Source organism: Zootermopsis nevadensis, unplaced genomic scaffold (assembly GCF_977971745.1).
Source record: "Zootermopsis nevadensis isolate Lab colony 2312 unplaced genomic scaffold, Znev_1.0 Znev_ptg000061l, whole genome shotgun sequence".
Classification (NCBI taxonomy): domain Eukaryota; kingdom Metazoa; phylum Arthropoda; class Insecta; order Blattodea; family Termopsidae; genus Zootermopsis; species Zootermopsis nevadensis.
Genome location: NW_028259192.1, coordinates 20,280,589 through 20,298,600, shown reverse-complemented (window position 1 = coordinate 20,298,600; position 18,012 = coordinate 20,280,589). Strand labels below are relative to the sequence as shown.

Below are 18,012 nucleotides of genomic sequence, written 5' to 3'. Positions count from 1 at the left end.
ATTTTCTTTGAACAAATCTGGTTTCATAAAGCATATTTTTGTCAAAACGCGTCACTAGTATTAATTTGCTACATACACGGGGCAGAACCCCATTTTTTAAACGAACATTCCCAAAATACTGCTATACTAGAAACAACGTTACTTGAATTACAGGCAGCACAGACACGCTTTGCCGCTAAACTGTCTGCAGTTATTCCAAGGGCTTCCTACCATTTTAACAGCCGTTAAAGACTGAATGATTGCAGAGTGACGTCCGAGAAGTGCCTGACCACCAGCTACTAAATTTCCCACCCAGGCCGTGAATCTCCCCCCCCCCCCCCCCCCCCGTCTGTTATTACTTTGGCGCAGAAACTGCGGGATACTTCCCCAACATTTAACCTTCAGCCCTGAAGGCACAGTCTGGAATAAATTTATAAGCTTTGGACTGAGAGTTGGTTTTTCACTAGACTCCTGCTTTCAGTACAAAATTGGGAGAAAAGGGCTGAGAATTAATAACGGCATTTTGTCTTTCTCAGTGCAAAAATAATCTTACAAATAAATTTATACTCGGACAAAAAAAGATCGGATTATTTTAGGACTACAAATAGAATTCTTTCACTGTTTTGAATGGAATCAAATATAGCTGGATTATCTATTTATTTTAAAAAGTGGAAGGCAAGAATGCAAGTTATATTTATTTCAGTATATATTTATTTATTATTTCAGTCTATACACAAACTTAGTTTTTAAAATGTTGTTGTTAAAATTAAAATTTAGCGCTTTTCATCGTTATTTCGATGTTACATTTCAGCGCTTTATTATTAATAATAATTAAATTTTAATTTTAACAACATTTTAAAAACTAAGTTTGTGTATAGACTGAAATAATAAATAAATATATACTGAATTTTAACACAAACATGACGCATCTAAACTATAAACTATAAACTGATATTTATTTATTTATTTGTGGTTTATTTAACGATGCTTTAAGTAGCACAGACTGTAGGTCCACAGGCTTAGAAGAATTCGTTGATTAATGAATAATAAACAATGGCTGTGAAAGATACGGAAGGATGCAGTCGTGGCCTAATTTAATATATTGTCCCGGCATTTAAATGGAAGTACTGAGGAAAACCAAGAGAAACGTATTCAGGATAGCCGAAATTCGGGTTGATATTTGAAGCCGGGATCTTCGTCCTATATCCCTCTTCATCACAAATAAATTTCTGTTTCCGATGCTTGTTCATCGACAGTATATAACGTTTGCACTATAACAGCGTTATTAATTAACATAGCATGAATAGATACCACAGTCCAAATCTTTCGTTCGGAGTTAGAATAACTCGCAGTTACCAAGTGCCAAGATCATTAGTTAACTGGGGAGTCCTTTGTGATCACAGGCAATAGGAAATGAGTTACCTGGCTGTAGAGTTAACATCTCTTGTCTGCAGGGAACTAGCCGCTTCACTGCCAACGTCAGGCAACTCGTCCTTCCTAGGAAGTTTTTCGTTAAGAAAACATTAATCTAAAAATTAATCCCACAATAATTGAAGTGATAATTATATCTGTAAATACACGCATACTTGTATTTACGTGATATTTTATATGCAGATGAGACACATAGCCTGGCGGTCGGCTGATTATCCGTCAAATGAGCTCTACAAATGTTTAAAAGAAGAATTGGTTCATAAGTTTATTTTAAATTGAGACAGGATAAAAGACCGAATTTGTAAAAACTGAATAACATTAAGACGAAAGCATATGGAAAAGTGGTTAAGTAACCCCGTGTAGCAGAGCCATTTTTGGAAAGTTTTCGGCTACTTAGATCGGATCTAAAGGTTCATTTTCGAGTTTGTAACATTCCTCCACTTAACCCTATCCTTCGGCACTTGAACCACACTTTTCTATCACATTTTATTTCATTAAACCCCATTTTAATATTATCCTTCTATTATGGGTCTTCCAAAACTATCTCCCTCATTCATGACTTGCGACTTTCCACTGCTTAAATTTTGTACCTCTTTCATTCGTGCTACATGCCCCGTCCATCTCACCCTCCTTAATTTGATCTTGCTCGTAATGTTTTTCGAGGCGCGTAAATGATGGGAGATCCTCTTCCAGCCGACCAGATATTATTCTTCTTCTTTTTTTGTAGATATTTTATCGGTAATTTTCCTGACTATTTCTACTGCAGTTTATGTTATGCACATTAGTTCTACTTATATTATAATTATATTGAACTTACGTACGAATTTAGAGATCTAATATTTCTTCTTTTCCGCTCTGCACCAACACGTCTGATCTGTGTAACAAGATGGTATTTGTAAACTTCTGTTTTAATTCTTATTAAAATAGATTAAAATATTAATTTGAAGTATATATTCTACAATATACTATGTTAAATTATGTTATACGTGTCTTTTGTATTATTTTGTTTTTAGGTGACATTACCATTTCTTTTCTTAGGGTTTTAAATTTATTACGATCACCTGTTTCATGCGTCAAAGCATGCTTTCTGAAACCGTTCCTTCACATGGCTATGTTAGGTGGGTAACAATACGACAGAATCCTTTAATGATATGGAATAACTATGATTAAGCTTACTGGGGGAAATAAAATATTTCGCAGAACGTTGCATTTGACATTTTGATTTACATGTGAGATTGATACAATGCAACTGACATGGAATAAATAAATAAAAAAAAACTATATTTTTTTTAAATGACGGTGCTTTATCTCGAATTTTTCAGTCACTTTCCGTTTTGTATCAGCAAATGTTGCTAATATATTTATCATGATCCTTTTTCATTACATAAAGTGCTTAAATTTGCATTTTCTCAAGGGTACACTTGCTGATAAGCGACTTCACTTGCTTCATCTAGTTTACGTGTTGAAGCAGACAAGGGGCAGACTGAAATATAAATTCAGCAGAAAGATAACTTGCGACAGGTGGAAACAGTGAAAATAAAGAAAGTCCCATTTTTACGGTCCAGTATATTGCGTTCAGACCAGTAAACTTTCTACACTTAAAAGAAAATGAATTTGTTCTGCAAAGGAGTGCGCATATTTGTCAAGTACATTATTTGTTATTCAGACTACGCCACTGACCTTGAGGTTTATGCTCAGATCTCAATACTGCAAATCTAATCAACGTGTAGGTATCACAATTCACAAACGTTTCAAGGTGAAGATTTACATTTTAAGACCTTTATATTTCATGAAATATAACAACTGTTTCGACGTTGAGATGTTTCTGACAACAATTTGATACAATTTGAAAGTTTCTGTATTCTGGGTTGTTGCGCGATTCATCGCCCTGATGACGGAGGCAGTATGACCTCTGAAACGTTGGTAAACATCTACCAGACTACACAGCGCAACAGCCCAGAAGACAGAAATCTTCATACTCACCGCTGTGAAAACCTCAAATCTTACATGATACAATTTGATATGAATTTTCTGTAAAGTAAAGGTTATTGTTAGACTGACCTGAACAACTTATCCTACAACTTTCAGATTGGACAACAAATATTCACATAAACCCATCATAACATGCCGACAGACTAACATAACTTTCTCTATGTACCACCTCCGTATGAATACTGCACGAGAACGCATACAAATTAAGCTACTCATAAATTTCATGGAAAAGCCGTCACTACGCTGTTACGCATTGGTGTGTAGCAAGGAATATTACCGTCTGAAGTCTGAAAGGGTTTAACAAAACAATCTTCTGGAAGGGTGTAGCAAATACTGACTTAAGACACTTGTTTCATTCGCACCTTGCCCGCCTTAAATCCCACATGAATGTTACTTCTATTCGCTATACGTAGCAGTAACATGAGCTGTGTCAGAAACTGCTCACAAACCCATTCCATAGAACAGAATGTTCAGGAGTTTTGGAAGTTTCAGGCAACATAATAATAGGAAAGCATTTTCGTGGTTGGCGTTGAGGTGTGAAACGTAGGATAGCGCAAAAGAGATCTACGACGCATTCTGTAGGCTACAGGCTAGTGACTCCCTCTGTTTCTTTACTTCGGCTGACTCTCGATGTTATCCTAACTGGCAACAGCTCTTAAATTTGCCGCCACGAAAACTCGGCCTTTGTTATTAAAAAAAAAATAACAGTGGAATAATGTTATATTGACGGAGAAATCAGAACAAATAAATAAACGCCCCCGCTTCATGGAATCCGAAAGATAGACACAATGTTCACAAAACTTAGCACCGGAACCTTCTTTCAGTTAGAAGGCTCCAGCTCACATCCGTTGGGAATAAAGGCGCTGTTCACCTTATTCAAATTTAGTCATGGGATCAAGTGTGATGTAAGTCGGTTTTGTCACTCCCATTTTGAATTCTATGCAGTCCATTAGTAGCTGAGATCACAGCTCTTGCCTGAATCACATTTATTTCTCTAAAAAACCCGGGATATTCGGTTATCGGTTCTATCTTCCCTTTCTGCTGAATATCAATTGAACAGCTGTCTATCTGAATTCCTTCTGAAGAACCACAGAAAGAGCATGAGATGTAATACAGATATGAAAAATCTATGCCATCCTATAGTACTGTATCTGCGTGCCATAAAACTCAAATAAATTAATGTATTGCAAATTATATTTCATCTCCGAAGAAACTGATTAAATGGAAACTGGTATCAGAAGTCAAAAATAAAGCCAATAAAATATACATTTTACACGAATATAAAACGGATCTTGATTAAGTTTCTCAAAAAAATCGTCATACAAATTATTGGCACATCCCATAAAATAATATTGCATTAGAGTCTACCACATGTATTTGCAATATTTTTATATTATTTAATGGAACATAAGGACAAGTAATTTGTAACTTATGCAGAAAACCACAGTCATTATTATGAATATTGTTGATGGATCTGAAGGAAAGTGACCGCTGGACTTAGATGGGGAGGATAATATTAAAGAAGGCCTTAAAGATATTATTTGTGGACTTGATTAAACTCGCTCACTTTTGCGATAATTAGCAGGCTTTTGTGAACACGGTGATGAACGTTTTGGTTTCATGAAATGCGGGGAATTTTATTATCTCAGCTTCTCAAGAAGGACTCTGCTGTGTCAAGTTATTTAGTTAAGGTCTATAACAATTTAAAACGAATATACCCTTTCAACTGAAAACTGAGGTGCTAGGTGTAATTCCTCTAGTGTCACAGATTTGGTTTTATGTTTACTGGTGTTTTGTTAGCCCCCGCCATGTGCTTCAGGTAAGCATCAGACGCTTTCATGCTGTAAAACGACGAATAATGTTCGAGTATTCTGAACGTGTTGGTGCAATGGTTCCGTTTTATATCGACACACCACATGAGCACTGAAAGCACACAGAATGTGTTCCTGAAATTATTAAATGATGCTTACAGTGTATGAAATAGCCCATAATCTCGCTACTAAGTTCCCTACCGCAGAAATCGAGTATAATCGGTTGTGCAGATATTTATTTTCGTTACCGGTTCCATATTATTTCCTTAATAATTACTACATCATACACGCAGTTATCAGAGAATTCTCGGACTCAACATTAGCCATTGTTTCACGTATTTTATGATTAAAATTGGATGTACTACTTAAATTAATGATGGTAATTAGCTTCCTGTCATGTTGACAGAATGTAAGAAGACAAAAGTACCAGGCAAATTTTTACCACACGGATTTGGGATGAACTTTAACTATTTAAAACCCAGTGGTAACTATATGTACCACCGGCTTTAACAATCACTAATTGAATATTTTGTATTTGTGGGACTTGTAGGCTTCTAACTGTAACAGAATTAACCATTTGATCTTTGTAATGGCAGAGTACAGTGTTTTCTTTGCGGTATGAACTGAAATCTTGCATATCATTTGGACGAGCTTCGGCTTCGAAGGTTGAACGAAAATTTTGGACGAAGGGGGCCGAAACGGACAGCGTAGTGGGGTAAATCCATGACTGCTGGGTGATGGCGCTTTCTCGGCTGGCTTGGTGCCTGTTTGCGTGTGTCCCAAGCAATAAATTTTGAACCGGTTCATGAATTTTCATCATGCTTGGTATGAACATCATCGTCCAACCATTTCAGACAACCCCGCCTTAGTACTGCTTAATTACCTGCCAAACGAAATACGACGCTCCTTCTAATTCCTTGATGCAATCGACATTAGCGCCACTTCATGCAAAGTTCTGAAATTTGGTTGGCAATAAATCTTCGAAAAGTATGAAACATTTATTATGCGTTCGTGTTTATGTAAAACGACAAAATTTCCCCCATTCGTTCTACAGGTCAAGCTAATCTCACCCTTCATTTAATTCATCTCAACGGAGCAGAATTCTACTTAACATGTCTGCCCTGATTTAGCACATGTTACCAAAAAATACAATTCTATGTTATGAGTAAAAAGAAAAATATGTTGTAAAGATTTTATTAAATTTTCAAGCTTGATGAAAGAATTTCTGGCGTATATAAAATAAGAGACGAAATTACAGTGATCGAAATTCTTGGTAACCTCAGTGTTACAATTAACGGAGGAACATAACAGTATAAGTACCCTACATCTGACAAGATGTTGGAATGTTTGTTGAAATTTAAGGTTTATTTTAAAGAGTGGGTGACATTAATTATGTCGATCTATTTGATTCTTGCTTTAAAGATCTAATTTCTTTAAGTAACCTTTAAGCTTTTAATCTTGATCAAACTGCATACACGACAATTCTGTTACACTATTATCACCGTGAGTGAGGTTAAGTACTTGAATTTATTAGGGGTCACATTACTTAAGAAATCAAGCATAATTTGGGTGTATTTAGCTAAGAATCCAATTTGCCTGAGGGAACAATATTTCACATAAAATATGTACGTTTCCATATGTTCACGTTTTGTCTGACACTGTTTTTGTATCTTATAAATCTTACTAACTCTTAAAAAGCCACATCGTTCATAAAACATATATTGGGTTCGTATGTGATGAGAAAAGGATTATAAACGTCTGTAATTGTCCGACGTCCGTTTGATTTACAAAGCATTACAAAAATGGCAAATTCGCTTGATGAATAAATGGACCTTTTGCTGCCACGCCTTGGGACTGTTAACATGAGCCAATGTAGGCAGATGAATTAGACGTGAAATTACGTCAGTAGATTCAACACAAATTCATTCTCGCAGCGGAGAATCCAATCTTTTGATAAAGGACTTGAAACGAGTTGTGCCTGTTGCCTAAATCACACGGCGCTCTCAAACTTGACACATGGCCGGTTAAACTCCTTCTAAGAACACCAAAACTTCTGTCTGAATCTTGCCCTAAAGAAAATATTTATTTGCATATAAAAGAAAGAGGATTTCTATAATGCTCACTTGTCAGCATATTATTACAATCGTCAAATTTGAGGTCACGCCATGGTCGGGGCATGCAGCATGCATCGAGAGGTAAATTCTATATGCTGAAACTGAGTCACCTACCCCCCGAGAGTGTGGAATGGACCAAATTTTGTGCGCTGCCAAATCCTGCCTACGACCTCCATAAAATATGTGATCAGAAACAGCAGTTTAGTCCGTGCTTTTCAGGGGTACCAAAACCTGTTCCACAACAGCATCAGTAAGCGGTTTACATAAACAAATAATCCCGTCTGGATACCTCTGTGAATGGAGATCAGTGAATGGCTAACAGTTTGAATTAAATCTCTTTGTAAATGAGAACCCAACTGCTAAAAGAATAATTGTACTGAATTTTATACTTTAATTACATGACGTATCGACAGATGGCTCTTTTGATTATGATTCTATTTTTTTTAATCAGTGCTTTCAATAAAAATTGTTGGTATAGACCACATTTAAGTGCATATTATTGCAGATAAAACAACATCTCTTTTCGGATTTAACGGGTTAATTAGAAATGTGTTTAAGACGAGCTTCGAATTTAAAGGGTTAATCGAATCTCATTCTGTTTCTGCGATTAAACATTCAGACAGACAGACAGCCTAATGGACTGAAGAAAGGGCACATGAATGTTCTAACTGTATACGCGACGACCCCCGGCCACTTACAGTCTCTTAGTATTTCGAAGGCAAAGAAAATGTTTATATTAAGCAAATGAGATATTCACGTGGACTGTCAATGCAACATGTACAGAACTCACTGTTGCTTCCTTATTGACAATGAAGCGTGTCCTGGGGGTGGCAAGTTCACACCCCCGTACCCTTGCCTAGTCGTTAAGGCACACTAGACGATCCTAATTAAATGAAGCAACACAGCAGCTGAGACCGGCGTGGCATATAAAGCAGGGTTAAAATGACGTCGCGAAACATAAAATGTTCTGTAGCTTCTGGGATAGTTGTGCTTTAGGGAGCAGCGTTAGCTGTCACACAGGAAAACTGAGGGCAGAATACAGAGTTTAGATAGGTGTTCGAATATCGGTAGGAGCGTTGGCATTTTTCGCTTCACTACCGGAATGAGAATGGGCTGAGGCCAAATCACTCTCCTGTTCGGTAGACACTGGGTACTTTGCTCTGGAGATAATGCGGCCAAGGCTTCAAGTCATCACTCACGCCAAGTCCAGTACTTCATGCCACGATACTTGAGAGTCAGAGTAAATTATTGCTAACCCCCCCTCCCCACAACCACACTTTCTCTCTACTGCAAAAAACCCATAGCGCCAAATATGATTATTTATTTATATTTAAGTGGAAAGTGTGGGATGGAAATTTTGCGTCTTGTTTCTGATAGTAGGATTACATGTGGATACACGTATCAGAACATGCAACGCCACTTCTATAGCCAAGCGTATCGAAACAAATCATGAAATTTTATAAATGTACGACATATTTGTTTTCTGTTTACATTTACATGTGTTTCGAGATATAAATCTCCAAATGAAACAAAACTGGGTGTTTATGTTGTGCCGTTTGCCATCGATTTAATTCTTTTGTGCAATTAAGGGAATTGCCAGTTGTTTCAAGAATGTAGTTGCGAACGTCAGCATCCTTTGTATTCTCTAGATTTAATATCCCAAACGTTGCTTTTTACTGTTTTTTTCGATTAATAACAGCGTTTCTGCCCATTCCGTCATTATAACGCAAAGCGAATATAATTATAATATTCGGTTTTATATTACGACAAAAAAATTCGCTTTAATATCGGCGAAGTTCGTTCTCTTCTAAGACCTGGTTAAATTTAGAAACTTGGCGTGCGTCTGATCCCCGACATGTCAAGTCAATGGTAAAATAAATCAGAAACAAAACGTATCTGGAAATGTCAACGCTAGTGGCATCTCGCCCGTAATGTATGAGCACTTCCGTGGGCTCATGTCTCGCAATGTATCAATAGACACGTACCTCATATGAGTTCTGATGAATGCGCCCAGATGCAAACGCATCTTAAAACAGCGACGCCATTTGCATCGAAGGACAGAAAATTCACACTCGCATTGGATAAAAGTGGCTAATCACTTTGGTCACCTACGAAATATATGATTCTTAGTTTATTTAACGTAATTGTCGCAAGTAACTGAGAATAGTAAAGAGAACCCTCAGCCAGATTAAACTTCCTCACAGACGAGATTTTAACCCGGGACATCTGTTTACTAAGGAAGAATCCTAGCCGCTCAACTGAGAAACGGCATTTCTGTAAAGTAGTCTTGATTCGTTCATTTACTCAGAATTTTTAATGGTAGAGCGATTGACGAATATTTAAGTGAGATAGATTTGGAAGCAAGCGGTTGTTTCCTAATTAAAGTACAATAACGGAATTTGCATGGATGGCCTGAGGATAACTACGAGAAAACTCAGTCCGGGCCGAGAGTTTTACTTGGGGGCCTCGTAGGAATGGTAGTAATCACTCGTCTGCTCTGTTCGGTAGTTATTAAAATAGATAATGGTTTCATTCCTGCAACGGTAATAAACGCAGTGCAAATGTGTGGGAGTAGTTCGATTGAATTACATCGCTCTGTCGTTCCTCTGAGAGAAATCGACAGAGCGCAATGAGCTTTACGCACGAACGCAATCCCCATGTACGGTGAATGTCTCCCCTCACGCCAGTAGCACATTCAGCAGAAAACCAGACTTAACAGAGACTGCGCTCGCAGTAGCCCTAATTCATACGTCATCGGACGATGGACCAGTGCTTAGTACATCTGCTTCTTCTTCGGGCTCGCATCTTGGCCCAGAGGCCGAAACCTATGACACATGTTTCTTCCGTGGTTTTACTAAGTTAATCCCTTCGATGAGTGATAAGGCAGTATTTTAAAGTATGCCGTAAGCAACTGACTTCCGCACGATTTGAAATTAATCATTTATAGGTTCTATTGTGCTCCAGAACGTGACCGAGGAGGTTAAATAAATAAATAAATAAATATATATATATATATACATATATTGCAGTTGCATTGTCATTCCAGCCGAATACCAATGTTGCACCGTGTATGAGTTCAATCACCTTCAATTCATCACATTTTCTCGTATTATTCGGACATGTTTGAGGTTCGTACGGCGGTGAATGTGACGATAATATTCCTCTGGGTTGTGACGCCGCGAGGACTCGTGGGTAGTAGAGGCATTCAGTCTCCGTTTTGGGGGCTGAAGACGGAAGATGAAGAAAATATAAAGATGGCTGTCATCTGTGATGTTGCATCGTGCAGTCTGATAGAATTTGATCGACGTTTCAGTAACATCGCCATATGATGGTGGCAGTAATCACCTCTAAAACATCTGCCCGCGGAACATTTCGGAAGAAGCCATCTTCATAATCGTCTCCGAAACGCTGGTATCTTCCTACTAGTCTATAAGGAGTCACAGACGAAAACAACGTCGTCATTTCAGGCGTTTAGTTAAAAAAAAAGCCGGGGGAAATTTTCTCATCCGAATAATGCAACGTTGAAAATCAAAGTCTTATGTAATTCAGGATCGCAAGATGATGCAATATTTTAAGCCACAAATTCTTGGAGCGGAGTTATATAACACGTATATAAATTTGTATTCAAAGCTATTAATTATTTTCACACTCAATTTCATGCACATCCTTTTTCGGAATATTCTTATGTTTTATAAAGCGGATAAAACGCAGACTGATCTGTTGTAATGACAATTTCCTTCTTACCACATTTCATTGGCTTCATATCTTCTTTCTTTTTCTTTTAAGCGCAATAGGTCTAGTAAAGTCTTGTTACTGACAGATGTGTTAATTTAATTTTCTAGTGAGTTTATGTTGTGTTTGTGTTATAAAACTTCTATTCCGGTGTGATACTTGCGGAAGTAACAAAGAATGTATCAGTTTACTAAAGACTTGTTCGGTTTGAAAAATGTTCGCTGTACGGAATACCTACCAAGAATCAACGAACGGGTCTACAAACTGAACGGCTGCAAATTTTGTGCGTGCAACATGCACTGGCACAAGAACAGAAAATGTGGTCTAATAAGGACAGGAAACGTGCTAAGTGGAGCTCCTTGTATCTGCACATAAATACCAGAACTGAAACTTTCAAAAGCCGTGGAACCACTAAGAAACGCTCGGGAGAATGTAGCCTAGTTACGTCATGGAAGTTCTTACGGTCATTTACTGTTAAGACATTCTGTTTTATACATGTCGCTAAAACGCCTTTTTACGTTCATTTATTCTTAAGCTATTAACGACGGTTAGTTAACGTCGGAATGGAACTTCGAGGAGGGGCGCAGTTGTGGAACATTTGAAAGCAGCGCCCTGGAATTCGTCCGGAGAAATACCTCCATAAGCACCATGTCAGCTTAGTCGATAGATTACCTGATATTTCAAACCCTAATCCTCGGACACATTTTATAGTGTTACCGCTGTATCAACATAGTCGGTGGAATTGTTTCACAACCAAACAGAAAATAAACCCCATCTTAAAGCGTTTTGAATAAAAAATGAATATCAGATGTAGTCCAGACGTACAAATGTGATTCAAATCCAAGCTTATATTGTGTAAAGAGTTTGAAGGTTATACGTCGCACTTCGTAACACAGAGCCAGGCATCTTTTTAAATAGTTATGTACAAGATTTGAGGTTTTCATAGTTGTAAAAATTTGGATTCAGGTATTCTGAAGCGTTTTCGTTTTGTGGGTGGTTACCAACGTTTCGGAGGAGCCTACCGCCTACATTTTTACGGTAGGAATTTAAGTGATGGCTTCTTATGAAACGTAACCGCACATCGTCCATATCAGTCATGAATTCTTGTTGATCTGCAAGGTTAAGTTGTAATTATGACTACGCGAACTATTTTTCTGCCGAGTTCTCTGATTGCAACATTGCCACGTAAATGTAGCTGTCTGAAGCGCGTGCTCTTTACAACGGATGTTATCTGCATACTGGACCCATGTTCATGCAAATTGAATAATTAAGACTTCCTGCTACGTAATCTAATGCATATCCAGTGCGAGGCCCCACTGGGTTGTTGGTGATAAAATTAAGAATAAACCGAAATTTAATATAGATTATAGAAGCTGTCACCATATTGCATACGTCGCGGTCACAGAGATACGAATAACGTTGCAACACGACCAGTGGAGCTAAGAGAGTAAAGACAGCTTATGATTCGCAGCGTAGCAAATCTATCAACGCTGTACTGGTGATTTCGAGCCGCTCGGTAAATGGGCGTGCAGTTTGGTGACGAATACTATGGTTTATTTTAATATATTGGGTCTCGCAGGATTCGCGTGTTCGAATGTTGTTAAGTGGCGTGTTATTGCAAAGTCCTTGCGATAGCCTCAGCTACCACACAAGAAATTCTAGTATGTGCCGAAAAAGTTCATATAATTAATTCAGCAACGTAAGAGACAATGTCTAATACACGATTACGTAAGTACGTGTGTCCGTCGGCTGTCCAAGCATTCGTTATAAACATAATCGCACATTACTCCACAGTCCAGAGTTTCTGTTCTTAATTATGTATTTTTCTGCGCGAAATGTATAACATGAATGCCCGACGTTGTTTCTCCGAAAGTACCTGTTGGACGTTAGTGTCCTTTCGTGTTTGGTGTCGACGCCAAAATCTGTGTCGCGAATTTCACATCATTCCGGTAAGCCTATAATCCCCGTTTTAAACGAAATCCAAATCGAACGCTGTCAAAAGTCAGTGGCGGTCTTCGGGGTTGTGTCGCCGTGTGGACTTGCAGGTGTTTGCAGCAATTGTTTTTATTTATTTATTTATGCTTTTTGCTTTGCAGAGGGACAGGAATTTTAAAGTTCAACTGATAAATTATTTTCTCCACATTCTGTGAACTACATATGACGAAACCAAAACAATTTCTACGCAAATTTCAGAGTGTATGCATGCATATTCTTGCATTGTGTCACAAAATGTGACATGTGAGTGTAAGAAGTTTAACTGAGAGCGTTAAATTCCTTTTAATTCGACACAATTGTCTGCTTATATGATGAGTCATGTTCCTCATTGTCTGATTAGCCTTTGTCCATGATTATGTCAGAGCAGTGCGTGGTTTACTACGCCACTGGTTCCGTTTATTCCAATAATTACTTTCAAAGCTTTATCGAGATGCATCTACTCACTCGCTCGCCCGCCTTCAATGCATGGATGCATTGTATTCATTACGAAATCGGTCTGTATTGTCGGACTACGGATTCAGCATAACGTGTAAGTTGTATGTAAAATTTTAAGCATCTGACTATGTTATAAATAAAGTTACATAAACAGTGATAGAGTGGGGACACCCATTGCAAGAACCTCTGCCTGTCTGGGAATTGAAATTATATTTCGTGTAATTGTAATCAATGATAATATTAATTAGCAATTCTAAAATATTCTTGGGTCTATAAGTATGTATCCAAATTTCGTATTTTGGGTTTCTGGTACACGTATTGTTGATATCGACCAAACATAATTTCGTATCTGGGCTAATATTAATTTGACAAAGATCTTAAATCAGTTGTATTGAATTTTTTACATTAAAGATGTGTGCTAAACAAATTATGTCATTTAAAAGTCTAGCGATGTATTTAGACAATTTATAACCTGCCTACTTAGTTGACGAGTTTAAATAGCGTAAGATTGGGGGGGGGGAAGAGAATAAATCATACCTGTACAGGGAATCGAACCTCGGTCATCTAGATTTATCTCAACTCTGGTATAAGCAAAAAATCAGAGAAAATGACTTTATTTATTGCCCAAGCTTTGACGATGTAAATACAACTATTCTGTGTAAGCAGTATAGAGTTAACGCGCGGCTGTGACTGAACACTAACTGTCACCAGTCTTTTGGCGTCGTATCGAGTGATACAAAGTGTGATGGCAGTGATCAGTTTCAAATAAAATAACAAACAAGGAGTATACTGTCACCTAAATCAGCGGTCGGAGGAATACGACCGGAACGTAATCGTGGAAAATTAATTCCGGCATGAATTTATAATAATACGCAGATTTATCAATTTTCTTGCAAATCTTAGAATGCAGAATTTAACGACAGCAGTATTATTATTATTATTATTATCCCATCTATTCACCACTTTATGGGGTATGTACTTCCATGTACCCGAGACAGACCTTGTCTCTCAGGTACATAGGGCAGCAGCTATTTCCGGGATACATATTGTTTTTAGCAAGTGCTACATGTATTATATTATTTTATTTTATGACAGCGTCTTTCGAATGATGTATGAAGATCCAAAAATGGCGGTCTTCTGCAGTCCCCTGATGTCGTGTTCGCCCGGGATGTTGGCCAAATATTTTCTGAGTGACCTGGAGACAGTTCCTGTTGCTCCTATTATTATTATTATTATTATTATTTTCCCATCTATTCACCATTTTACTGGGTATTTACTTCTATGTACCCGAGACAAACCTTGTCCCTGAGGTACATAGTGCAGCAGCTATTTCCCAAATACATTTTGTTTTTAATATGTGTTACATATAATATATAGTTTTATTGTGAGGGATCACTATATATTTTACAGCAGCGTTATTGTTATTATTATTATTTTGTTATTATTGTTACTGTTGTAGAAAAATATCGAGGAGAAATTGGGTGTCATTCAACTCATGAAAATACGTTTATTGATCTGCATGTGGTTTGGTTCGGTACACATACGAAAAGACTGACACACACGCACGCACGCACGAACATATACCCGGACGTTGCCGTGATGATACCGTACGCCTGTCCTTCCTTCCATGTAAGAAAAGTCTGGTGACTAGTTCCATCATGTAATTGCATCTGATTAAGTCAATGGATTTTTCTTCAAACAATGAAATGCACAGTTTCGTTGCCACTACATTAATTACTAGTCTTTCTGTATTGCATAACTTATAAGAGAAAGACTGAATTAATTTCTCTCTGAAGCAGGTTTACATTATAAAAGTATATTAATGAATGTCAGTAACTTCTTGTTTAACTTTTCTTTCTGTGTTCAGTTAGATTACAAGCTGTGTCAACAAATTATCTCTAATTAAATTTTGTTAGTCACAATTCAGGAAATTAAGTAGAATCTCTAAGTACGAATACTACAGCAAAGTTAAACAAACAAACAAACGGAACAGGAGCGCGGATATTTGCTTTGTTTCACCATCGATAGGATTTTCTGGAGAGTTTAAAAACGTAGAACCATCTTTATGTTCGTCGCCTTAAGAATCTCAGATCTCATCTGTCAGTTATCAGCATATTAAACACGAACACAAGTTTCAGCGGCTGGTTCTCTGTCTGCGTCTTTTGGTGAACCTCGTATTTGTATAATTTAGTTTCCTGCTCTTTTTCGTATCTCCTCTTTTCTCTTTGACACCTGTTAATGAGGGATGAGCCATCGCCCTGATGATGGAGGTAGTAAGCACATTAGAAACTTCAGTAAACTTTCACCGGGCTACACGACGCAAGAGCCTAGAAGAGAGCGATGTGCAGATAATTGACAGTTCTCGAAGAAACTGATCTAACAACATTATTACTACGCTGCTGCAAACACTGATGAGAAGTTGCTGAGGAAGATAACTCCAGGAAGACAACAGAAATAAATGGATTGTCTTCTTGACAGACAGACTCCGCAAGTTAACGAACAAGTACGCATCGACTAAAATGAAAAAAAAATGAGCCATTTGAAGAGCGAGTTACAAAACGGAAGCCGAAAGAGGTCAATGGACACACTAAATCTTTGGTAGTTTGACGATGATTACTACTTTTATAGTTTATTTCGCATATACACTGTTGTTGCTAGTATCAGAAGTAATGTTAAAAGTATATTTTTTTAAATTGAGCGTGAAGACATATTTGGGAGTGATGGTACAAATCCAGGCATTCTTAATTCTGCACTATATGTCGCCGATCGTCTGCTTGTGGCTTCGGCCAGTTTAAACCAAGTTTATGATACTTGTGGTCACTGGATGGGATCTTGTCCGGATACCCGGCCGTTCAGTCCGTTGTCAGTCATACTGGCTGCTAGCGTAGCATATGACCACTCAAAGGTGACAAGAATGAAACGTTTTAACAGCTTTATCTTTGCAGAAGTTAGCTCTATTTCCATTCAGCTTCTATCGACAAGGTAAAGAGTGCAGCTCCGTAAAGAAAAACATGATTTGCCACAAATTTTCCCTCTTAAAATTCTTCACATTTTACCAAATAACCGAGTTTTTATATTGCCTCGTATCGTATATCATTTTATTTTATGTCCCAATTTTCTGTACCATTAAATCGATTATGAGGATGATGATAAATTTCGATTTGGGCCTTAATGTTGGCACGCCTTAGTGCGTTCACAATACAGAATTACTCAGACATCTGCTGAGTTGATTCGGAAAAGAAAAATGCCTACGGACATATGAGTACAAAGCCCGCATGTTATTTTTGTATGAACGCGAGAAATTTATGATATGCTGCCGTTTGCCAAACTCATTATCTGTTCAAGTTACCCTATTTCATAAACTTTAGAGCAGAAGTGTTCACTCCTACTGCGTCTGTTACGATCTTAAATTTGCTTTATACTGATCCTGTCATTTCCACGTAAATGGTTAGGCCACGGCAGTGTCTGCTCTTATAGCAAAGAGAAGTCTAGTTCCCAAAGGCCGGTACTTGTGTGAAATTTTAGTACCTTCTAGATTTTCCTCCATACCGTAGAAATTACAAAATATGAGCCGGAAAATGGAAACGGACGCAAGTCACAAATTCATAATTTAAGAAGATTTCCGTCTTCTGGGTTGTTGCGCTGTGTAGTCTGGTCGATGTTTACCAACGTTTCAGAGGTCATACTGCCTCCGTCATCAGGGCGATGAATATTCATCAGAAATCTTCATACCCTGATGACGGAGGCAGTATGACCTCTAAAACGTTGGTAAACATCGACCAGACTACACAGCGCAACAACCCGGTAGACAGAAATCTTCATACCCTGATGACGGAGGCAGTATGACCTCTGAAACGTTGGTTAACATCGACCAGACTACACAGCGCAACAACCCAGAAGACGGAATTCTTCATACTCATCGCTGTGAGAACCTCAAGTCTTTCATAATTTAAGGTTATCACGGCGGTTAAGATGTCAGTGTTCGTCTGCTGCAACGTGTGGACTTGTAGGTTACGACTCACAAATGCACGTACATAATTGACAATAAAAGTACTCCACTTTATATTTTACACAGTAATGTGCCAGGCTACTGAGTAATATATTGCGCTTGATAATTATTTGTTGCAACTACAAATATCTTTAATAGCAGGGAAAATTTTTAATAAAACTTTTGTTAAATATATTAATTCATGGCTAATTATTCTTAGGTGAAACATTAAATATGCGAACGGCTTTAAAATCATATTTTCTCATAAAACTCAACTGAAATTCAACTCTATCTTGCCCTTATACACTAAATTTTGAAATGGCTTCATCATCACTATCACAAACACGGTATAAAAGCATATACGCCTACTAGATATAATTTACTAACACATTATATATATCAACGGTCGAAACAGAAAGTCCTCCTTACAGTAGTCATTTAAGGCGCACATTTAGACGGAGCGTGATGGGACATGGCTGAATAATCTTGCATGCCTTGAACTGCCTTATAATCTATCATCTGTTAGCATCAAAAT

General features: G+C 37.7%; 1 protein-coding gene and 1 long non-coding RNA gene across 4 annotated transcripts in view; one reads left to right on the top strand and one right to left on the bottom strand.

Moving 5' to 3' along the window:
- The window catches only part of LOC110835321 (uncharacterized), an 88,527-nt gene that overhangs the window by 24,902 nt on the left and 45,613 nt on the right, over positions 1 to 18,012 (bottom strand). The window contains exon 4 of one of the 2 annotated variants that reach the window (XR_015532612.1): positions 1,964 to 2,284. The exons of the other annotated variant lie outside the window; for it this stretch is intronic. This is a non-coding gene — a long non-coding RNA (uncharacterized LOC110835321). Of the gene's footprint in view, positions 1 to 1,963; positions 2,285 to 18,012 lie in introns of those variants that run through there. 2 annotated transcript variants of the gene reach the window in all.
- Positions 1 to 18,012, top strand: part of CrzR (corazonin receptor) — a 73,874-nt gene that overhangs the window by 15,070 nt on the left and 40,792 nt on the right. The window lies entirely within an intron of this gene.